Source organism: Sminthopsis crassicaudata, chromosome 2 (assembly GCF_048593235.1).
Source record: "Sminthopsis crassicaudata isolate SCR6 chromosome 2, ASM4859323v1, whole genome shotgun sequence".
Taxonomy (NCBI): Eukaryota; Metazoa; Chordata; class Mammalia; order Dasyuromorphia; family Dasyuridae; genus Sminthopsis; species Sminthopsis crassicaudata.
Window position 1 is genome coordinate 495513644 of NC_133618.1, and position 24747 is coordinate 495538390.

The window sequence follows — 24747 nt, forward strand, 5'->3', positions numbered from 1 at the left end:
GCCAGGAGGGACCCTGTCTTTCCACATTCATCATTGTCCGGGTGTAAAAAGCATTTGTTCCCACTGTAGCACAGCGTCTTATGATCTCCTCTAAAGGAGCATCTTTGTCTAATCCCCATATAATTCTTTTGCAAATCTCATTGGCATTTTCCTTAGCCAGATGTCTGGTCATTATTTCTGTAGCTGAATTTTCTCCAATAGTTCTTTTGACAGCAGTTTGCAAACGTCCCACAAAATCTGCAAAAGGTTCATTGGGACCTTGCTGTATTTTAGTGAAAGCCTCTCCACGATCTTTCTGTCCAGGAAGGACACCCCAAGCTTTTATTGCAGCCTTAGCAATTTGTTCATATATTGTCATGGTATAATTAATCTGTTCCGAATTCTCTCCATATTGACCTTCACCAGCTAAGTGCTCAAAAGTGAATTGTGTGTTAACTCCTATTTCCAAATTGCATCTGACTTGAATTTTACATAATTCATGAAATTCCGCAAGCCATAATAAATTTTCTCCAGGTTCCAGACATGTCCTTGCTATGGATTTCCAATCATTCGGGGTTAGGACTTCATAAGACAAACCATCTAGTAACATTTTGACATAAGCTGATGTAGCCCCATAAAGGGTACAACCTTTTTTCAAATCCTTAATTGTATTCAAATCTAAAGGTGCATATCTTCTCCTTTTTTTACCTACAGAGTCAGTATTTTCAATCACAGGATATGCATGTATAAAATCACTTATATCCTGTCCTTCTCTCTTAGCTTTAACCAATGCTTTTTCTAATCTTGTCATAGGCTTAGGCTTCTTCACAGGCAATTCTGTTTGTGTTTCTGCCTCTTCCCCTCTTTCTTCCTCCATCTCTGAAGGTGGGGTTGATGTGGGCCTGTCAATAATCTGTTCTCTAGGCAGGGTTGAAGCTTCTTCAAGAGAATCATACCATAATTCCTCATTTAAATCCTCTTGCTCTAGGGAAAGATCTTGATCTTTCCTTTTTTCCTCACACTTCCTCCTCTGTTCATTTTTAGAACTTTTCCTTCTCCTACAACTTGCTTGATAGTTTAAGGCTAATTGAACTATGTTGTAGATATAAAATACTTCTGCAGAAATTGAACGAGGCCCATTTTTTGCTTGAAATTCTTTCATTTCATATCCCACTAGCTTCCATTTATCTACATCTATCTTTTCTTCCTCTAAGAACCAAGGGGATGTGCGTCTTAATGCAGCCAAGAGTTTAGCAATCTGTACCCAGGTTACAAGTAAACTCTGCTCCTCAATTATCTTGATTATACTCTCTATAGTACCACTCCTGAATGGAGCTGAGGTTGCGTCTGGGGCTGAGGTTGAGTCGGCTGAGGTCCAGGGATTGAATATAGCTAACATCTGCCCCATTTCAGCTATAAGAGATTCCTGGTTTAGCCCTTAACAAGTTAAGTTCCTTATTTATCTATTAGCACGCTCACTTAATCTTTAACAAAATTTCCTCGTTACTCACGGTTCTGGGTCAGAGAGACTGAGATCTAGATCGGAAGCTTTTCCACTGGAATCAGGACTGTGTCTGTCCCTGTTCGGGCGCCAAATTGCGAAGGTCTGGTCTAGCTCCTCTTGTCAGGATAAGCAAAAGTCCTTGCCCCACGTTGGGCGCCAATTGTTGCGAGCTGTCGTCTCTAGAAGCTGCCGGATCGCTCTCTGGGAAGAGATCTGCTGTGTCTACTCAAATCTTTAAGACAGATTCTTCTTCCTGTAGTGAACCGTTGTCTCCAGGCAGTTGCTGTTAACTCTTGTCCTTAGAAGTGACTTCCCTTCCTGCAGAGAGCCCCGTCAGGCCTGATGTAATGCAGAGAGTCTTCTTCTTTCTCTGAGAGTCCTCTCTTTTATTCTCCCAGAGAATGGGCGTGGGATAATGCAAGGGCTTCTGGGAAGAACCACCCCAGCCAATGAGCTTGCTCCTTCTATCAAGTCAACCTGAGTTCTCACCTTGTAATTGTCCAGAAAACCTGAATTCTCACCTTGTCACTGTCCAGACAACCTCAGTTCTCACTTAGTAATCCTAACAATTAATCAATTGGAATTGGATTAGCTCTTCTCTATGTTGAAGAAATCCACTTCCATCAGCATACATCCTCGTACAGTATCATTGTTGAAGTGTAAAATGATTCCCTAGTTCTGCTCGTTTCACTCAGCATCAGTTGATGTAAGTCTCTCCAAGCCTCTCTGTATTTCTCCTGTTGGTCATTTCTTATAGAACAATAATATTCCATAACATTCATATACCATAGTTTACCCAACCATTCTCCAATTGATGGACATCCATTCATCTTCCAGCTTCTAGCCACTATGAAAAGGGCTGCCACAAACATTTTGGCACATACAGGACCCTTTCCCTTCTTTAGTAGTTCCTTGGGGTATAAGCCCAGTAGTAGTATGGCTGGGTCAAAGGGTATGCACATTTTGATAACTTTTTGGGCATAATTCCAGATTGCTCTCCAGAATGGTTGGATTCTTTCACAACTCCACCAACAATGTATCAGTGTCCCAGTTTTCCCGCATCCCCTCCAACATTCATCATTATTTGTTCCTGTCATCTTAGCCAATCTGACAGGTGTGTAATGATATCTCAGAGTTGTCTTAATTTGCATTTCTCTGATCAATAGTGATTTGGAACACTCTTTCATATGAGCGGAAATAGTTTTAATTTCATCATCTGAAAATTGTCTGTTCATATCCTTTGACCATTTATCAATTGGAGAATGGCTTGATTTCTTATAAAGTCAATTCTCTGTATATTTTGGAGATGAGGCCTTTATCAGAACCTTTAACTGTAAAAATGTTTTCCCAATTTGTTACTTCCCATCTAATCTTGTTTGCATTAGTTTTGTTTGTGCAGAAACTTTTTAATTTGGCATAATCAAAATTTTCTATTTTGTGATCAATAATGGTCTCTAGTTCTCCCTTGGACACAAACTCCTTCCTCCTCCACAAGTCCGAGAGGTAAACTATCCCATGTTCCTCCAATTTATTTATGATTTCGTTCTTTATGCCTAAATCTTGGACCCATTTTGATCTTATCTTAGTATGTGGTGTTAAATGTGGGTCCATGCCTAGTTTCTGCCATACTAATTTCCAGTTTTCCCAGCAGTTTTTGTCAAATAATGAATTCTTATCCCAAAATTTGGGATCTTTGGGTTTGTCAAAGATTAGATTGCTATTTTTATTCACTATCTTGCCCTGTGAACCTAACCTATGCCACTGATCAACTAGTCTATTTCTTAGCCAATACCAAATGGTTTTTTGGTGACTGTTGCTTTATGATATAGTTCTAGATCAGGTACAGCTAGACCACATTCACTTAATTTTTTTTTCATTACTTCCCTTGAAATTCTCGACCTTTTGTTGTTCCATATGAATTCTGTTGTTATTTTTTCTAGGTTATTAAAATAGTTTCTTGGGAGTCTGATTGGTATAGCACTAAATAAATAGATTAGTTTAGGGAGTATTGTCATCTTAATTATATTCGCTCGGCCTATCCAAGAGCACTGAATGTCTTTCCAATTATTTAAATCTGACTTTATTTTTGTGGCAAGTGTTTTGTAATTTTGCTCATATAATTCCTGACTCTTCTTTGGTAGATATATTCCCAAATATTTTATACTATCGACCATTATTTTGAATGGAATTTCTCTTTGTATCTCTTGCTGTTGGATTGTGTTGGCAATGTATAAAAATGCTGAGGATTTATGTGGATTTATTTTGTATCCTGCAACTTTGCTAAAATTCTGAATTATTTCTAATAGCTTTTTAGCAGAGTCTTTGGGGTTCTCTAAGTATACCATCATGTCATCTGGGAAAAATGATAATTTGATTTCTTCATTTCCTACTCTAATTCCTTGAATCTCTTTCTCGGCTCTTATTGCCGAGGCTAGACTTTCTAGTACTATATTGAAAAGTAATGGTGATAGTGGGCCACCTTGTTTCACTCCTGATCTTACAGGGAAAGGTTCTAGTTTATCGCCATTACATATGATGTTTACTGAAGGTTATTATTATTATTATTTTAAGGAATAATCCATTTATTCCTATACTCTCAAGCGTTTTTGGTAGGAATGGATGTTGGATTTTATCAAATGCTTTTTCTGCATCTACTGAGATGATCATATGGTTTTTATTAATTTGATTATTGAGAATAATTTATTTTACCTAGTCAAGAAAAAAGAAATTAATCTGTGAGGGGAAGACCCTCAGGATTTTGGACCCAAATAAAAGTGATTGCTATGAATATTAGTGCAAAATTTAAATAAATTGTTAGCAAAGAGATTGTGGCAATATTTCAGAAAGATAATATATAAAGGGATTCATACCAAGAATTCTAGATTTATTCAATATTAGGACACGTATCAGCATAATTGACCATAGCAATAACAATGATTATATTCACTCTGAGCTCATCAGGGCCCAAATAACAATCAAGTGGGGCGAGGCCTGGGACCTCTTGTTGACCAATCAGTGAGAGCCAGAGTGATTTGGGCTTAAAATTTGGTCCTTAAGCAAGAAATCTAGCTCATAAACCCCAAGATGTCTTGTGAGGTTGCAGGGAAGAAAATCCCACAGGTAATTATGAAGACAGAGGGAAGGGAAGGAAAAGAAGAAAGGAAAAAATAAAGGAAAAGAAAGAAAGAATGAAAAAGGGCAGAGTTACATGTTGTTCAATTAGCCAGTCCTAGCTGGGTTCCCCAGGGGCAGCTTTGTTGTTTGCCCTTCTTTCCCTGACATCCAGGTGATGAGGCTGTAATATGCAAATGAATTGGACTTAAGTGAGGGAGGCTAGGTCACCTGTCTCACTGTCTCCTCCAGAGCCATTTGAGTCCAGTGGCCAGGTATAGATCCGAATGACTGGAGATGACCTTGGATGACTTAGGCCTTTTTAAGCTAAGATCTTTTACTGTGATTGAGACAAGACCCAATCATTAATTGAGGCTAAGTAAGAAATGAGGCAGAAAATGGCTTTTATACCTCATCCCCCTCCCCCCCCAAAAAAATTAGTCTTGAAGGGGATGACCTTCAGGGTTTCTGGACAAAACAGAAATTTCATTTGGAGTTTTTTTGACAAAAATACTGGGGTATTTTGCCAGGTCATTTTACAGGTGAGGCAGACATGGTTAAGTGAGTGTCTGAGATCAGATTTGGATTCAGGAAAATGAATGAGTCTTCTTGACTCTTAAGTCTTCCCTCTATGCACTATGTCATCTAGAGTCTGGCAGATTGAAAAGTTAGTTGTCTATAAGAAGGATTCAGTGAATGGTCTAGGTCTGTAGCGTCTGTAGTTCCTAGATTGCTCAGAAGTCTCCTGGGAGATCTTCAACTAAACTTCAAAGTTGATTTGTAGATCTGAGGGAACAGAGATTTAGGTGATAATGAATACATCAGACTGGTTTGGGAAGACACTGTAAATGCTGAGGAAGACAGACAACCAAATAGCTAGAGAGGTGCTTCTTAGTAGCTATGCTCAAGGACTTGGAACAGTGAAATGACCCTAAGATGAGTGGGGACATCTAGTACTGGCTCTGCTACTAACTTGCTGTAATTTTGGGGAAATCACTTTTAACTCCCTGGGTCTTAGGAGAGTGGGGCTAGATTAGAGGTATGTGGGTCAGATCGTAAGTGTGGACTGAACCAGACTAAAATGTCAATGGGCAATATTGAACAAAATAAATAAAATAAAATAAAATAAAAATATTAATTTGTAGTTTCTCCAGTCAATATACAGCAGGCAGGAATCCATTTCTATTTGACTAACTGGATTAGGTGATTTTTAATGATTCATCTAGCACCAGGATTTTATGGCTTAAATTCATAACAACAGTTCAAAGAATGGAGGTTAGGAATACTCAGGAAAAGCTTCATGAAGGAGGAAGGAGAATTCAAGATGTGGGGACTAGACCAAAGTACTTAGGAAAGGGCTGATGCTTGCTAGATGCTCAAGGAATGTCTGGATGGTGTGGTGGTGTTATTGTAGTTGCTTTCATGTTTAATCTTAACTTTTCCTTTTCTCCTGGGTGGTGGTAGCTGGAGAGCAAGTCTCAAGACAGTAGACCTTATGATCTCTCAGTGAGCAGTGGTGATGGTGGAGGGTGAACCAAAGAGAACATGGAATTATTCAAAGTTGGAAGGAAAACTTTAAACGATGAACACAACCTCACTCAGTATTTCCTCATGTAAAGCTATGTACTTCTCTTATCTTTGCTTATGTCTTAACTCCAAGAGACCCTGGGATCAGTGATGTCAGAGCCTGAGTCTTATATCCATTTTCTATCTCCCCAGAAGCTACCATGATGCATTACACAAAGAGGTGCTTAACAAATGATTATTGAATGAATAACAACCTTGGTAACCTTGGCAAAGTGGAAAAGGTAACATTTTATTTTATTTTGAATCCCGACTCTGCTTTGTTCTGTGTGCCCTCTGACAAGAGGATTAGCTCTCTGGATCTTTTTCCTCTGCAAAATGGGACAGTTCAGTTAGATAATCTCTAAGATTTCTTCCATATCTAAATCCTATGAATGAATGAACAAAGACTATAAAAATTGCAAGAGACCCCAGTGATTGTCTCTTTTTCCACTTGTGACCCCCCCCCAGGGGGCAATTAGGATTAAGTGACTTACCCAGGGTCACCCAGCTAGAAGTGTTAATTGTCTGAGACCTTATTTGAACTCAGGTCTTCCTGACTTCAGGGCTGGTGCCACTGAGCCACCTAGCTGCCTCTAGGCAGCTGACTTTTTTTTTCATTGGAGAAATTTTTATATAACCCCAGATATTTAGGCATATTAAATAGGTATATAAATAAAAATTTACTTGTTTTTTATTTTTTGATTTATTAACATTTAATAAGTCATAATTTTGTAACTGCCATATTCAGTTATAAGACCTCATGTGGGGTTGCAACCCACAGTTTAAGAAACTTTGGTCCAATCTAGCTCATCCTATTAGCATAAGAAACTGAGATTCAGGAAAGGGGACATCCAAAGTCACATAGAAAGTGGCAGATTAATTTTTATAGCACGTTTCTCTGACAAAGGTCTCATCTGTCAAATATATGGAGAATGGAGTCACATTTATGAGAATATGAGTCATTCCCCAATTGATAAACGGTCAAAGGATATGAATAAGAAGTGTTTGGAAGAATAAATCAAAGCTATCTAATAATCATATGAAAAAATGCTCAAAATCACTACTGATTAGAGAAATTCAAAATAAAACAACTATAAGGTACTACTCCACACTCATCAGATTGGCTAATATGACAAAAAAGGAAATGAGAAATGTTGGAGGGAATGTGAAGAAATAGGGCTACTAATGCATTACTGGTGGAACTGTGAACTAGCTCAACCCTTCTGGAGAACAATTTGGAACCATGCCCAAAGGCCTATAAAACTGTGTATACTCTTTGACCCAGAATTACCACTACTAGATCTGTATCCCTAAAAAGATCAAAGGAAAAAGAAAAAGATTTATATGTACAAAAATCCTTACAGCAGCTCTTGTGGTGGCAAAGAATTGAAAAGGAGAGGATGTCCAAATGGCTGAACAAGTTATGGTACATGATTGTGATGCAATATTATTATGCTGTAAGAAATGATGAATGTGTTAAAAACCTAAGGTGAACTGATACAAAGTGCAATGAACAGAACCAGGAAAACAGGATGATCAATTGTGAATGACTTAGCTCTTCTGATCAATACAATGATCTAAGATAATTCTGAAAGATTTATGATAAAGCACTAATGGAGTCTGAATGAAGAACGAAGCATACTTTGTTTTAATCTTTATTTTTCTTGTTTTTTTTTGTCACTTTATTTTTCTTCTTTGTTCTGTATTTTCTTTTGCAAGATGGCTAATATGGAAATATGCTTTGCATGACTTCTCAAAATAAAAAAATAGAATGTTAAAACATTTTTATATGTAATTGGGAAAGTAAAAAGCAGTAAAAGAGAGAGAGAAAAAGAAAGTGGCAGACTAACAAGTTGGACTGGAGCCCCAGGTCAGAGGGGTTCAGGTCAGGGAGAGAGAAACCCTGAATAGGTTTTGCCCACATTGTATTATGAAAGCTGACACACACAAGCAAACAAATTGCAGAAAAATCTAGAGAGCAATAGTAACAGGCTTAATTCCCAAATTAGTGTGCAGTGGATGACCGGTGAGAAAAGCGAGGTACTTTTCTGGGTTGAAATTTTTTGGCTTTGTTCCTTCTTCCCCTGTTTCAGAAGATAGAATAGTTGTTTACTTCTTGGCAACATGGAATCCTATGGGGAAGAGAGATGGGACAAGCAGCTGACCTAAACACCAGACTGGATTATTTGAAGGTTTGGACTAAAAGGGGGAAAGTTTTTTTGTTTTTTTTCCAGTGTTATTTTTTATCAGAATTTCAACAGCAATAAAAGCTGAATCAAGACTTCAAGAGCCAATTTCTTTGGCATTCAAGGCTCTTCACAATTAGGGCCCAACCTGTATTTCTTTATTAGATTTATGATGTCTCTGTCTGGGCCCTGCAGTGCTGTGGCAGGAGATTTAGACAGCTGTTATTAAATTCCTTTCATTCCATCTTCATAAAACAGGTGGGCAAAGAGATAAGGGCCTGAGGCCATTTCAAGAGTGGAGCATGTGGGCCACAGCCTGAACAGGGGAGGAGAAATGGGGTAATCTGGGGCTATTGAAGAGGCAGCACCAAATCTTAGAACTGGAAGAGAGCTCAGAGGTGATAAGTCTGTTTTACAAACTAGGAGGCTGAAAGCACAGAACTGAAACTGAAGCCCAGAGAGATTTTGTAGCAGGCTGAGACTAGAATGCTTATCTCTGATTTCTAGACTAGGGCAGATTCCACTTTGTCATGCTCTCTCAAACACAAAGTCCTGTTATTTGGGGAGTACATTTAGATTCACAGGATATCAGCTCTAAAAACTTAAAACACAGACTATTAGAGCGGGGGAGTCTTGTAATAAAAAATGCCAGAGCTATATAGAACTTTAAGATTATGTATGTAGGACCAAAGTGTCAGAGCTGGGTAGGGTCTTAAAAATAGTGAAACACTCAACAAATATTTATTAAGCCCTTATTGTGCACCAGACAAAGAATACAGAATGTTCGGAAAAGAACTCAGACATAATCTGTTGACTCTCTCAAAGGATATTGCATCCCAACCATGTTCTTCAGTGCTCTGGGTTGCTTAGGATAGTCTCAGGCTGTATGACTGGTGCTTGGGCATTGTGGGTCAAGAGAGGTGGGCTTGAGGATCCAGTATATGCTACCATCACTGTCCAACTTCTCCCTTGATATTCACTCTGTCCAGATTCTTATTGAGATACGCTGCTCTTTTTACTTATTTGAGGAATTTTAGTACTTGATTCATAATGCCTGCTAAATTCAATATATGTTTTGATATTCCCTTGAATGATGCCCTTAGCCTTCCAACTCATTAACTTCCCATGTCCTACATCAAATTACCTTATATCTCCCATAACTGTGCCACCTTTTTTTGATATAAAATTCTGAAATTCCTCTTTTTGATTAAAATCTCTTCTTTCTTTTCTTCTTATGACTCATTCCCCCTAAATCAATCGTCAATCTCTCTGGGACCTTCAGTACTTCTATCCCTAGGTAGCCAGGTAGTACAGTGATTGTACAAGCACTAAGGCTGAAGTTATCAGAGTTCAGATCTGGTCCCAGTTACTAGCAGTGTGACTTTGGGCAAGTCCCTTAATCTGGTTCAGCTTCCTTAATTGGGGAATTAGTCCTTGGGGATTCCAAAAATACCCACTTCTCAGGATTGTTGTGAGGCTTAAATGAGATATTATTTGTAATGTTCCTGGCCCAAAATAGGCGCTTACATGCTTATTCTCTTCCCCTTCTCTCTTCAATCTTTCAGTTTCTATTGGCTTTTCCCCTGCAGTTTTACAAACATACCCAGTTCTCCCATCCCTGAAGAGCCTCCATTTAGCCCTGACATTTCAAGATATTTCCCTATTTCCCAATCGTCTAAAAAACTTGTCCACTTCTGGTACCTTCACTTTCTCAATACTTATTCACTTAACCCTATCATTATTTTTAAATTTTTATTTGGAATTATCAAATGATCTATTGTAATATCCAATAAGCTTTTCTTAAGCTTCATTGTCCTTAGCCTATCTGACCACTCTCTTCTCTTTCAGCATATTATTTCTTTTTTGGGTTTCCAAGACATTACTTAAACTTGATTCTTCCCTACCTTTCTGAATAATCCTTTTTCAGTGTCTTTGTTAGAATATCAGTATCTTCTGTCCCTGCAGGCTTGGGTGTTTCCTAGGGCTATTAATTGTACTCTCTTTTGTCTTTATCTCTTTACCCCATTCTCTCCTTATTTCATCTCCTAGAATGCTTTCTGGATGTTCCATTGACATCTTAAATTCCAAAAAAAGCGCAAATGTCCAAATAGAAACTTGATTTTTCTCCTGACTTTCCCATTTTTGTTCAAGGAACCACAATCCTCTTGTCTCTATATTTGTAGGAAATGTCTCCTACAGCTGGAAAGCACTCAGTGATTATTTCTGACCTGTTGCACGGGTGCCATCTTCTCTATGAATTCCCCAATTCCCTGCCCACTCCCAGCCCAGATTTTTAATGCTCTCCCCTCTTCAATGTTCATTGTACTGTACTTCTCTGGGTATATATCTCCCCAGAAGAATGTTTCTTGAGAGATAGATGTTTTCATCCTTGCATCAACTCCAAGCATATGGTTGTAGTGCTTTAAACATACTTAAAAATTTGATGAAAGGTTTGTTGAATGGTTAAATGTTTGACTAGAAAAACAATACAGAGAAATGACAGCCTGAAAAGAACCTTACTTAGAACATAAAACACAAAATATCAGAAACCCTTAGAATTCTCAGGGTAATCTGTTTCTTCTGTACCTTTATTTTCTTGTTTTTATTGTTGTGAATATGCTTTACCTTTCCAGTTAGATGAGGCAGGTGATGGCCCAGTAGATAAGAACATTGAGCCTGGAATCAGCAAAACCTGAGTGTTTTGATATAGTGTTTATATATATATATATATATATATATATATATATATATATATATATATATATATATATATATATATGTAGCTTACCAGCTGTGTGATTTTGGGCAGGTCACAACTTTTGTTTGTCTCACTTAACTTTTGCCTCAGTTTCCTTACCTGTAAAAATGTGGATAATAACATCTACTTCCCAGAGTTGTTGTGAGGATCAAACTGTAAAGCTCTTAGCACAGTGTCTGACATACAGTATAAACACCATATAATTAATTATTATTGTTGTTGTCCAGCCCTTTTAGAATGGAGACCTTAGGGATCATCCAGTCCAATTTTTTACTTTATAGATGAGGAAATTGAGAAAGGAGGTGACTTACCCAATCATACAAATTAGTGGATGAACCATGACTAGATCAAATAATATTTATAAAGCACTTAGCACACGGCCTGACCCCTAAGTGCTGATTCCCTTCCTTCCAGGCTAGGCTCTTTGCTGCCCACTCTGTGGCTCCCATCTGTCCTGTGATTTTGGCTCCAGATCACATACTGTGTCGAGGGGATCGTCCTTTCTTTCTTGGGGCTAAGGCTGCTCTCTGAAGAACTCGGGGAAATCCTGGCGGATTTCTGGCCCAGAAATGATTGGTGAGCTCAAGGGTAATTCCATCCTGCCAGCTTCTGGTTGTTGTTTGCCTTCCTTCTTGAAGGTCACGACATCAGGGAGGGGAGGCCATGGCATGCCAGTCATGGCTATACCCGCCTTACTTTCTCCTCCAAAGTCTTCAGGGTCCAGTGGCCAGATATAGATCAGGACGACTGAAGATAGCCAGCTTCTGAGTCAAAGCAATATACCCAAGCCCCATCACCTGCTGTAGACAAGACTGGCCAATGGTTCTCCAGGGGCTTTTTCCTCATCCTTGGATCCCTAGAAATAAGTCAGTCATGAGCCAGGAGTGGCTGTCCTTCTGTCCCCATCCTCCCAGATATTCAGGCAAAAGCAGTTTTTTTTTTTAAGAGAGTATTTATTTATTTATTTTTCTGAGGCTGGGGTTAAGTGACTTGCCCAGGGTCACACAGCTAGGAAGTGTTAAGTGTCTGAGATCAAATTTGAATTCAGATCCTCCTGAATTCAGGGCTGGTGTTCTATCCACTGCGCCACCTAGCTGCCCCTATTTTTTTTTTAAATTTAATTTAATTTTATAATTATAACTTTTTTTTTTGACAGTACATATGCATGGGTAATTTTTTACAACATTATCCCTTGCACTTACTTCTATTCAGATTTTTTCCCTTCCTCCCCCAACCCCCTCCCCCAGATAGCAGGCAGTCTTATACATGTTAAATATATTACAGTATATTCTAGATACAATATATGTGTGTAGAACCGAATTCCTTGTTGCACAGGAAGAATTGGATTCAGAAGGTAAAAATAACAGTTTACACTAATTTCCCAGTGTCAGGCAAAAGCATTCAGACACTCAGGCATTATGGGAATCCCTGGGTAAGGTCTGATTCCCCAGGATGAGAGAATGGGTGAGATGGGGCCCACTGCAGGAGCAGGAACAGGATCTGAAGGCCTGGGCCTTACATTTGAATCCTGGCTCTTTAACTTACTCCCCATGTGACCTATGGCAAATCAACTACTTTTTTTGGTTCAGTTTCCTACTCTGTACAGTGAGGTAGTTGTGATGGAGTGCAGCTTCTAGGGGAGATGCAGGAACAACATTATGGTCCCCTGGCATTGGGAATGATATAGTTAAAAATGATATATTTCTTTCCTTACCTTCTAGGAAAGATGTAGTGATAACTCTATGGTCCCTGGCCTTGGGAATGCCATAGTTCTACAAACATTGCTGTCAGATAAAAATCTGTTGGTCAATAATAACAAAGTTTCTGAGACAATAATGAAGCGCCTACCAGACCACTCTCCAAATCCACCTGTAAGCCATAAAATTAGCAAATCAGTGCCATGAGACCTGGTCTCTCTTAATTTTTTCCTATAAATTTATCTTCTTGCTCCTGGTTCTTTGCTGAATTATTTTGAATTTATATTATATTTATATTTAAATTATATTTAAAATAAATTTTCCCTTTGACTTGGAAGATGGGTCTAAGCTTGCAAATTCTTTTGAGATACCTTGTGACACTGGTCTGGAGCACCAACCTTTTGGGGTTTCCTTTGAACCCCAAAACGTGAACTAGATTATCTGTTTCTGGCCCATTCTAGCTTAAATCCCTGTTTGTCTGCTATCCCTTTCAAGTGGATTCTGAGCAATAAGCTGGTAGAAGGCTAGTAATGAGACTAGGGAGATGGAAGCAAAATCTGAAAGAGTCCAAGAATAAAAATAATGGATAGGAGTTCGTGTTTCCATGGCATGGCTGTTAATATTTTCCTCATAATAACCCTTTGAGGGAAATAACATAAGTACTGTTTTACCCACTTTACAGGTGCAGAAACTGAGACTGAGAAGAAACTCATCATTAGTTATACAGCTAGTGAGAGACAGAGCTAGATGTAGAACTCATCCCCTGATTCTTAGATAATGGGTTTTCCTCTTGTGGATGAGGGTCAAGAATAGTCAGTCTATTCTGAGGTCCCACTAAACAAAGTACTGCCTTAGGGAACAGGATATCAATCCCAGCTATGTTACCAATTTTCTGTTATGATAAATTAGATAAGCCATTTCTTTTTGGGAGGCCTCAGTTTGTATATCTGTAGAATGGGCTGTTAAATGATTTCTAAGATCTATGTCAAGTTTTGCTAAATTTCCCCCCCTCCAGGTATTGACTAAAAATTGCTTTTCCTCTTTTCTCCCACAGTCAAATCAATAATACTACTGAAGCTTGAAAAGGTATCAATCTATTTCCCCAAGGCTGCATTTACTGTCCCAATAACATTTCAAAACAAAACGCTCCCTTTTGGCTCTAAATCTCCTGTATGTGTTGTCTTTCCCATAAGGATATAAGCTTATTTTGTTAAAAAATAATAATAATAATAAAAAAATTGTTTAGAATAGTACTTGTCACAGAAGAGCTCAATTTTTCCCCCATTCATTCACACAATCTCCTCTAGTCAGTTAATGACACCTTCCTCCCAGTTAAGTAGAACTAGAAACAAATCTTCTAGGTTCTTTTTATATCCAAGTGCCTCCCTTTGCACTTCTCTGCTAATCACCTAGTCCAGGCATTTACCAACCATCACCTGGATTATTTTAATAACTTCCTAATTAAAGTTCCTCCTCTCCAATATTTCACCCTTAAGTTCATGCTTCCAGCACTGTCTTTAAGGTTCTATTCAATTTTTTCCTATCAAGTTTTACCCACAACCTTTCACTAACTCTTAATTCTGCCAGTCCTTCTGAAAGCCTCCATTTTGTATATACTCCCTAGTGCTTATATTTGTTTGGATTATGATCATTCTCCCTCTAAGAGTCCAGGGGCCATATCTAAAGTGCTTCTGTATTCTACTGCAGAAACCACATCTAGAAAGAGCTCAAACAACCACAATATTTGAGACTAGCCTCAATTTATCTTGCCTATATACTGTTTGTAGCTGTAGTTAGACTGTGATCAGCTTGAGAGAAAGGGCTGTTTTTTGCATTTTTGTTAATTTTTTTTGTGTGTGTATGTATCTCATTTGAGCCAACAATATTTAAACATCATTCACGCCCTATTCAGAACATTTGCTCTTACACATATACATTTTTAATTAAATACAACTTTAAGTGTATTGTGTTATTATATACATACAAAAGAAAAATTATGTAACACAAAGATTTCTTTTAAACCATTACATTTAAGTTGAATAGTACCATTTGCAGTGAGTCAAGTTTTTATTACTCCTTTCTCTTATCATTTCAATTTTTTTTCTTGGCTCTGCTGGAAAGCATTTTGATATTCTCCCTATTAGAGTGGAGGACTTAGCATAGTGTTTGGCACATAGTAGGTGGCTGTTAACTAATTGAATGTTATATTTACCACTCCTCTACCATTTCATTTAAGAGAAACAAAAACCATAATGCACATGATACCTAATTTTTTTTTTTTTTTTATATTTACGTATTTTCCTCTCAATTTGTGCAGGGCCTTTGATTTTTCTTATGGGGTGAGCCCTTTAAAGGAAAAAAAAGGTTTCTTTTGTCTACCTTAGGGAGAGCACTGGGATCTCAGCTCACATTCTTCATAATTCCCTTTACTGGTGAATGTGGTGGTGGGAGATGGGAGAAAAGATTGACATTATTAAATCCAGGAGGGAGGAAGATCAGGCTAGTCCCAAAGGGCCAATCGCTCCAAGGGAATAAGCTAAAGGTTTTATGAATGTCACAACTAGGGGTCTCAGAAGGTGTTTAATCTAACCAACATTCCCAAAAAGTAGTCTTTGAAGATTTCATGTGAAATTTTATGAGAAAGTCCATTTTTAGACATTATATTCTAATTGTTACCAAGTTGGGTTTTCCCCCCCTTACTTGGAGCCCAAATTAACTTTGGGGAAAAAGAAGTCAACTTGTTTTCTTATCAGGCTAAGGAGGACAAGCCCCATAATCACTATTCTAAACACAGCCAGATGTCAAATCTTCAGGCAAAATATTCCTAGTTTATTAAGTTTCCAGTCCTCTCGTCATTGTCCTCAGCCTTCTCTTCATCTTTGATTTCCCTCACTTCTGAAGCTAGGGAGGTGTTTTGACCTCCATCCTTTAACTGCCCAGCCTCCCTCTACCCCAACACTGGAATGTCTACACGTTTGGATCTCCCTATAGATAATGGAGAACATCAAAGATGAATCTTATCTTTTTCTCTTACATTCCAAAGACTTGAATCTCCCCCCCCCCCCCCTTCAATGGAATTGTTTCCAGGCCCAGCCTGTCCCTAATCAACCTAAAAGCACAGTTATGGGGCCCATCAAACATATCATAGGTTCTACTGAAGTCTGGAGCTGGGGGTGACTAATTCTACTTCTTTCCTGGACAGTTTCTTGCTCTCCAACCCCAATTTGGGGTGGGGGATAAATATATGATCTTACCATCCCCTCTGACTGGTTCATTGCTAAAACTGAAGATAGCTTAAGCTCCTAAGTCTGGCACTTGAGGTTTCCAGAGTCTGATCTCAACTAATCTCTCCAATTTCATCTTCTACTCCTCCCCTTCAGAATCCTTTCCTGCAACCAACCAGACTGGTCAGCCTGCTTGATGTGAGGGTAAAAAGAGACTGATTTGGATCTTGGCTTTGCCATTTATACCGTTTTGAAATTTGAATCTGGCCATGGACAACTTACTTCATTGGACCCGTCTGCTCATCCTCAAATGTATGTGTAGAGGTGGGGGATGACATTCTATGTATTTTTGAGGTGTAGGACCTCAGAGTTGTTGGGAGAAAACTATTTTTGTAAAACACTGGAAAGCAATATATAAATCTGAGTAATTTTTAGTTTCTTACAGCTCTGAATCTTTTTGTGTTCCAATGTCTTTATTGGCTGAAACAATCTTACTAAATGATGAGGAGGCAGTATTAAAGTCAGAGGCCCCCAATTCAAAATCCAGCCCTAATTGTGTGATCATTTCCCTTTACTTTGAGAATGAGACTATGTTATCTTAGAACCCTTACAGCTCAAAGGACTGGTATGTCCTCCAGAGTTTGCCTCTGGGAGAGCAAAGAAAAATGAACTATGGTCAACTTTGTGGTTTGGATTTTTCAAATTCACTCTTGAAACTTAAAAGACTCCAACACTGAGTTCCTGTGGAAGTCTTAAAGACTTCTGGGTTTTAAAGTGCTAATCCCTGTTCCTCTGGCTCCTGCTCTCCATAGAAGAGCTGAGATACTTGAAGTGGACTTACTAAATGATTCTGCATGGCTAATTTCCCACTTTTGGGCTTTAATTACAGGGCAGATATGGTGGTCTTTTCTCCAAAGCTGTACTTGTTAGGTACATGCAAGGCTCAGAGTATTGGGGTGGGGGGGGGGAATCCTCTGACTCCTGGCCTACCCCCACCACAAAAAAAATCACAAGTTGAAGGACCGTTCAAATCACAGATGGCTTGCTTCTTCAACCCCATCAAATAGCTTTATTCACACAAACATCTCTTAATTTACAAAGTGTCTGCCATTCATACACATCAGGGGATCCACAGTGTTCGAGGAACTTAAATACAAGGTTTTAATCCAACCCAAGTAAACTGAGTACAAAAAATATTTATATAAAGTTGTTCACACATAGGTCCTAGATTACCAGCTTCTGTGCAAAAAAAAAAAAAAAAAAAAAAAAAAAAAAAAAAAAAAAAAAAAAAAGAAAAAAAAAAAACACAAACAAACAAAAAAACAACCCAGAAAAATAGATTAACTAGTATTTTAAACTAACTTTGAGCCTGGGTTTAAGCCTTTCCCTCAATCTGCCCACCTCTGTCCTGTCCACTGTATTGAAGGAGCCCCTGTTCTATTTAATCAGTTGCTCTTTAAGAAAGGAGCCTTGAGAGGTGAAGATGACTTTTCCCCTCTTGTTTTCTTCTCCTTACATGGCCACCAGCCTTTTTCATTTTCTACAACAATCTTGCCCCTTCCCTCTGTATTGACCAAGAAAAGGGATGCTGGGAGTTCAAAGTGCTGTGGAAGTGCCAAGCCCCAAGCTGCCTGGAGGGCAACTTTACAGAGGGTGGGCAGGCTCCTCCTCCCCAGACTGGGGCTCTAAGTATTTGAGTGGAATTGTTTGGGAGTAGGGGCTGAGAAGTGGGGAGTAAAACCCAGGGCAGGGGTGGGCTATTCTGGAGTCAAAATTCTAAGGGAAGCAGCTAAAAAAGCCTTATCGATATCACACTGAAACCAATGGCATCAAAATCTACCAACTTAATGTATAGGGGGGCTTGCCAGCAAGAAGTTTATTGCTGTTGATGTCTCTACATATGAAGTACTTAGCTAATGTTATTCTTCTGAATATTTGGAAGGCTTGCTATGCCTCCACACTTGGGACCAGGCTATGAAGTTATTAACAAGTAAAATTATACAACCAAGTCAATCAAATTCCTGGGCATGGCAAGATCAGAGGCATTATCATTAGTTCAGTGCTGTGGCTTCCAAGTGCCAGTAATCTGTCAACCTTACCAACACCATCCATTCCAATCAATCAAATGCCCAAGGTCTGGGGCTTTCCGGGTTTCCACTTGCAAGATGATTGAAATTCATTAACATATGGAAGTTGGGGAAGGGAAGGACATAATCAGCAGTCTGATCTTGGTCCAGAGGCCCAGAAAGGGGAAGCTGGACAAGTAATGGCAAAAGAGACCCCAGCCAGCATTGATACATGGATCTGGGGGGTGTGTATAAATTCAGCCAATGGCAGGCAAGGCACATTCCCTAGGCCAGGTGGGTGAGCTGCGTTGGCAGTGTGCAGTAAGAGGCCCACAAAACAAATCAGCAGTATTCCCTGCTCCCTCAGCCTGGGGGATTTGCTTGCCTGGAAAAGTGGCGAGATGTGGTATTTATGCCTGTTTCTGGTACCAGGTAGGTTTAAAACTAGACTTGATCCTGCCTACTGAGACTTCAAAAGTAAAACAAAACAGAATTGAGGCAGAAAATCCATAGGGATGTTCCTTTCCTCAATTACATTAAAAAAAAAAAAATCTTATTGCTCCAAGCACTCTGATTCAAGGAGACATTTGATATGTTAAGGAGCTAAAAATTTCGAAAGGAGGAGGGAAGGGAGAGAGAGAGACACAAAACAGGCAGGAAGACCTGGGAAGGGGACTACAGGCCGGTTAGTCCTAGCACCTCTGGATTCTGAAAACAGGAGGAGAAAGAGAGGGACAAGAATACAACACCCCTCCCCAGGACCACGGCTGGCTGGCTGTATCACAAAGGATAGATACCAGGTGTTCAATAAGGATTTGAATTCCTTGTGCTTTGAAAGTCCCAACCCCTTCTGCCCAGGGAGTTTGCCCCCTCCCTACTGTAAACAGGACGTTTCAAAAGTAAACAATTTCATACACTCGCTCCTAGACCCCTTGGGAATCATATCCCTTTGAGGAGAGACTTTGCAAAGTCTGGGCATGAGACACAGGGTATGGTGGAGAGGAAGACACTTGTTTCATCTATGGGGCTGGGAGAGAGGGGCCAACAAAATGGGGCTTAACCACCAGGTTGTCAAGACTCAGAGCTGTCTTCAGTGCCCCAAAGTGGGTTGTTGAGTTTATTCTGAAGGACTATGATTTCTGCCAGTGGGCACCTTGTGAGCTTCCTAAACTCCAGCCTGCACTACTGGACTCACCCCACATTCCTGTGCATTGACACTCTCCCAGCTCACGTCACTAGTGGGGATGTGCCCCCGGAAGGAATCTTAGCCAGCAGTGCTATCAGCAGAGATAAGGATGGAGAGGAGGCAAAGACCGGGGAATAGGGAGATCTGACTACAAAGTTCTTACTAAAAACCAAGATCCAAATGGAGGCCCCTGTCCCTCTAGGTCAACCATCAATGGCCTCAGAAAGGTGTAGGGAAAGATGAGATGGATCACAAGGCAAAAGACTGGTCTTCCCACTCAGATGAGAATTTCATACAGTTACTTACGCCCAGGATTAAAAGCCCTTCCCTGACAGTTCAGAGAAATAAGAACACAACACCAGAAAAGTCAGGAGGAAGGGGACCTAAAAGTCTGTGGACACTGATGGGAAACAAAGCTGAGTGGAGAAGAAAAGTGAGCTGGGAAACAGATGGGAGAAAGGAGGAGTGGGGAAGATGAAAGTGTGATATACTTTGTGAGGGTGAAATTTTCCAGTTTAAGGCACTATGGTCTGTCCCTGGGATTCTCTGGCCTTAAGAGAAACAGATCTCGCCTGGGAGGCCTATCTGCTTTCCACAGGGAAAATGCAGCTTGGGCCTTTGGATGGAATGCCCTTTGCGATTTTCTTTTCTGCAGAGTTGAAGTCCATTCCACAGATTCTTGGGAAGGAATTAAATATTACCATTTTGCCGAAAGGGATTTTTAGGGAGAGGAAAAGGGCTGCACAATAAGGAAACAGCCAAGCAAGAGTACCTATTGCTCCCAAAATCCTAGAAAGACTTTCCTCCTTGATCTAGGATGAGATAGGCCATGCTGAGCACTTAGAATTGAGCAATGGCATTATCAGACCCAGGACATGTGCATGGGGAGAGAAGAAGAGTTATGTGGAAGGGGCGTGGTAAAAGGAGTGAATACCATTAACTGCGTCTAGAGCTACCTAGCTGTGCCATGCTATACACTGCTGACCAGCCCTAGACCAAGCCCCCAGACATCTTGCCTTTCTGGAGAAGGAGAGCACCTTAACACAGACACTTAGCTTGGCACCTTCCTGATGTGGTTTCCAGATAGCAGACAAATGGAGGGCAGGCACTTTGAACTGAATGGATGGCTCTCATTAGAGCCAGGGTCAATGAAGTCCTGGTTGATGCTCAGGTCAAAGCCAAGAGGGGAAAGCTAGCTTCTGATGCTAGGAGGCCAAGGAGCAAAGAGCTCCAACTCTTGATCTTAGGCTGCGTGCCGAACACCAAACACAACCATCTTTGTCACGATGTGGACTAGAATGATCGGAAACATGGAACTTTGTGACGACCTGGAAGGATGGGGAGATTCTGCCTCACTAAAGGATGAAGAGAAGATGTCTACGTGAGGAGAGGGGCAAGAATATTGAAACAGAACTGGAAAGGAGAGGAGATGGTAGAGGAAAAAAAAAAAATCATCCCAAGCTTGAACCCTCATTAGGAATTTCTGTGCAGGGGTTCTGGGAAGAAGATACAGACAAAAGGGAATTTGTGGCACTGAAATATAGGACTTTTTTTTCACCATTCAGTAATGAAGAGACAAGTCTGCCCCATGGGAAAAGAGAATTGGGGGTAGAGAAGCAGCTTTCACTTTAATTAGGATTTCTCCCAGATCACACTTTCAAGAGCAGTGTGTTTTCATATTGATCTAAGGAGCTATCTACCTAAGAAGTTGGAGAAACAAAGTCACAGCTAGAACAAATGAATTGCCTTATGGAAGCAGGGCTCTGGGCCCAGGTGACTCTTGGACTGCTAGGACAGAGGGCTGTTGAATCATGCTTACTGAAGCTAACTGTCCACAACAGGTATGGAGCATGTGTCAGTTTTTGAAGGCAAGAGAAATCCCAACAGAGAATTGGAACAAAAGATATTTTTGAACAATATAGGTGCAGAAAACAGGGTCCCAAGTTGGGTGTGCTGGAAGGAACCTGTCAAACCAAAGGAGATGCAGAAATACTAAAAAATGTCTTTTCTTTGTCCCTGTCAATTCTCTTTCCTCATCCCTGGTCAGTTTTTCTTGACTTTAGGCAGAAAGAAGGAACACCCATCACTTTTCCTACTCTGGCTATACTGGGTAAATAATACCTTTGCCACTGAGATGGAGAAGAATAACGAAGATATACAAGAAATTTAACTTTAGCAGTCAATCATATTGAGAGAGAATAGATACAAGGGGTAAACTATCCTCGAGAGATAGCAAATACATTGGATGGGGAGACAAAGAATATGAGAGAGTGAGGGTAAAAGAGTGTGTATAGACACACCAAGTGAATAAAGAACCTGGAGATTTTGAATGTGATGAGCTGAATGCATGAAAGGTTTCTAGGCTGGCAAATGGACTTCTCTAGTTCAGTAGGGCCTTTCCTTTTGAGCAAGCACATTCCTATGGAAAACACCCACTTTGAGATGGGTCCCTTCACTTTTACCTCTATCTACAGGGAACAGGGCATAGAAAGGTTTCTGCCAGCCAAGCCCCAAGGGTTGCATACGCTCAGCCCAGGCAGTGATGCATTGGCAAGGCCAGTTGGGTTAGCTTCAGTTTGTCTGTCCCCATTATCCTATGAAAATGCTGCTGGCTGACTATAACTGGGCCAGTTCTAGAAAGGACCGCACCTCTTTTGCTGGTTCTAAAAGGGGTACCAGGTAAGACTAGCCTGAGAACACCATCACATGGCTGCCTTCCTAGCAAAGATTTGGCACAAATGGTTTCTCTTCTGGATTCCCCTGGCAGAAGAAACACGCAAAAAGGCATGGGAAAATCCTTTTACAACCCCTTTTTAGCTTACTCAATCAGGAGACTGAGCTTATAATAAAGAGACTGAAAGTAAGAGTGATAAGAGACAGATGGACCGATAAGACAGAAACAGACAGTATATATGTATAAAACATGCAACAAGGGGGAATCCAATTTCTGGCTGTGATCTAAGGTTTGGATTCTTGGACACCAAAAAAATTATGAGACTGAGGTGCCCTCCCCCAAATTCTGCACTGGGACCGCCCATATTTTCCCAGGTCTGACCCAGCACACGCCCTACTTTTTGTCTCTTACTCTCTGCCATGGGATAAGTCAGTGCTGGCTACTTAGATATCAGTTAGGACTGAAGACAAGGGGGCCTCTTCTCTCTCCCTAGTTATCTAGCAGGATCATCCTTGGGTCAGAACAAATCCTTTATCCTGGGGAAAGGATTTAAGAGGAAGAGCTACCTGCTCCACACCAGCAGAAGTTCTTAGAAAAACTTCTTTTGACCTTGAATGGGTTTGACAGTGAAAGGCTGGACAAAAGGATCTTTCTCAATGAGTTGTTTGAATATGCAGGACAGAGACATATAGGGGGGAAAGAAGAGGGAAAGAAGATGAACAAATACCCTTTTCCCATTCCATCTGGGAAAAAAAAAAAAAGTACACATATGCTGTGTCCATATTGAATTGGATTTAAACAAACTGGTGCCTGTCCATCGGAATAGCTCTTGCTCTTCTGAAGTCTTAATTGGCTTCCCAATAAAAGGTAAAGAAAAATTGAAAGGAGGGGGAAAAAAAATCAAACACACAGAAAAAACCACAACTACCCCCCAAACAAAAAGCTTCACATAGCCGGAGATCCAGCTGTCCAGAGAGTGCCCATCATCCACCCAGCCACTTCTTGATCGTCTGCTTCCCTCTATGAACATACTGAAGAGATTGTGGGTCCCTGCGAAGTCAACCTGGAAGACACAATTGAAGGAGAAAGCAAGTTAAGTAGGTTTGGAGTCATTCTCTGCTGTTGCTGACAACTTGAGAAATTTACAAAGGCAGCATGCAGCAATGAAAGGACCCTTGGGCTTGAATCCTATTGCTGAGCCACTTATGACTTCAGAAATCATCCAGGGGTGGCTAGGTGGCGCATTGGATAAAGCACCAGCCCTGAATTCAGGAGGACCTGAGTTCAAATCTGGTTTCAGACACTTAACACTTCCTAGCTGTGTGACCCTGGGCAAGTCACTTAACCCCAGCCTCAGGGGGAAAAAAAAAAAAAAAAGAAAAAAAGAAATCATTTAACCACTTTAATGTGGCTGTTGTTAAAAAATAAAATAAAATAACAATCATAATAAAAATCAAATGAGATAACAAGACAAGATGATAATAATGAATATTTCTATCCTATATGTTTTGTTTTAGAAAGCATTTTGTATATAATAAAACTATCACTATAGTTCTTCATATGTGTGGGAAAAGGTAAGTAGCAGCAATCCAAAGGAATTTATCGAATACTTACGTCTAACACATATCAGGCAGAGTTGGAAAATATTTTCTTTTTAAATAGATCAAATGACTTAAAAGATAATTAAGAGTCAGAGCTACAGGAACCCTCAGATACCATTTAATTAAAAAATAAGATCTAGAGAAGGGAAGGAATTCAGGTGGTCAAGTAGCCAAGTGAAGATTCAAGCCTTGCCCCCTCTACTAGACCGAGTGATAGAGCTGAGACTAGAGCCCAGGGCCGCTTCTTCCCATTCCAAGACTCTGAATCGTGCCCTGCTGATTTCAAGGGGGCAGCTTTTCAGTTCTGATCAAATGATTAGTACTTGCTAGATGACTGTGTCCTTTTCTCAAAAGGCAAGAGCAAAGAATGGAACAGAGAGTAATTTAAGGAAGGCTGGGGAAGGGGGACAGGAAAAACACGGGCAAAATATACTGCTGGCTATTACTGGCTGCCTTTATTTTTCATTCAACAAGATTAACCATTTAAATTATCTTCTGGTAATAAACATAAATAGTACAGCAAGCCTAGGAAATAAGTTTGGCAAGGTGGTCTCTTCATGTTAGGCAGCAAAATTCTGGCAAACATCTTGGCAGCATCATGAAAACCTATTCTGCTATTTACTCCACGTGACATGCCCAAGAAAGCTCTCATCAGTGCCTGCGATCAGCTGGGGGAACATGTGCTTGAGCAAGGGACACACTGAAGCAGAGGAAGACAGCTCATAGCAAATTGCTACTGAAGTTAGGATTTGCAGAATGGTCTCTAGGGTGCTGCAATATCCACCTAAATCTTGAGGGATGGCAGTGGGAGGGAGAGAGGTGTATAAAGATATTGTGGGAGGAGTGGGAGAAGAGGGAAAGACTGCATTTTTAGATGCAATGCAAACACCAACTCCAAGCTACGAAGAAGTTAAATTAGCACACAACTTTCAAAGCTGTTCATAGAAGGCCCAGTCTCCATCCCAAGGATAAAATCTCAACAACATTCTCACAACTGGCCATTCGTTCCCAATTTAAAATACTTCTTTTTAGTGATAAGTTTACTGCCTCCTATGACAACTCATTTTTCTTTCCTTGGAATCCATACTTTTAGCCCAATGCTCCCCTTCTTCAGGGGCAAATTCCTTTATAGTAGAACTCCCACATTACATTATTCTATTAAGAATAAAGGCTTGGGCAAAGTTTTGTGGGAAAT

At 40.1% G+C, this 24747-nt stretch overlaps 1 protein-coding gene and 1 long non-coding RNA gene across 5 annotated transcripts in view; one reads left to right on the forward strand and one right to left on the reverse strand.

Annotated features, from left to right (window-relative positions):
* LOC141557649 (uncharacterized) overlaps window positions 1-24747 on the forward strand; it is a 92961-nt gene that overhangs the window by 67080 nt on the left and 1134 nt on the right. For 2 of the 4 annotated variants that reach the window (XR_012486854.1, XR_012486857.1), the window contains one exon: window positions 6314-6402. This is a non-coding gene — a long non-coding RNA (uncharacterized LOC141557649). Of the gene's footprint in view, window positions 1-6313; window positions 6403-13855; window positions 14420-16181; window positions 16832-24747 lie in introns of those variants that run through there. The other 2 variants (XR_012486855.1, XR_012486856.1) reach the window with 2 other exon arrangements.
* Window positions 17046-24747, reverse strand: part of STK35 (serine/threonine kinase 35) — a 48074-nt gene continuing 40372 nt past the window's right edge. The window contains exon 4 of the mRNA XM_074293610.1: window positions 17046-23014. The gene's annotated coding sequence lies outside the window, so the exon portion shown is untranslated. The remainder of the gene's footprint in view (window positions 23015-24747) is intronic.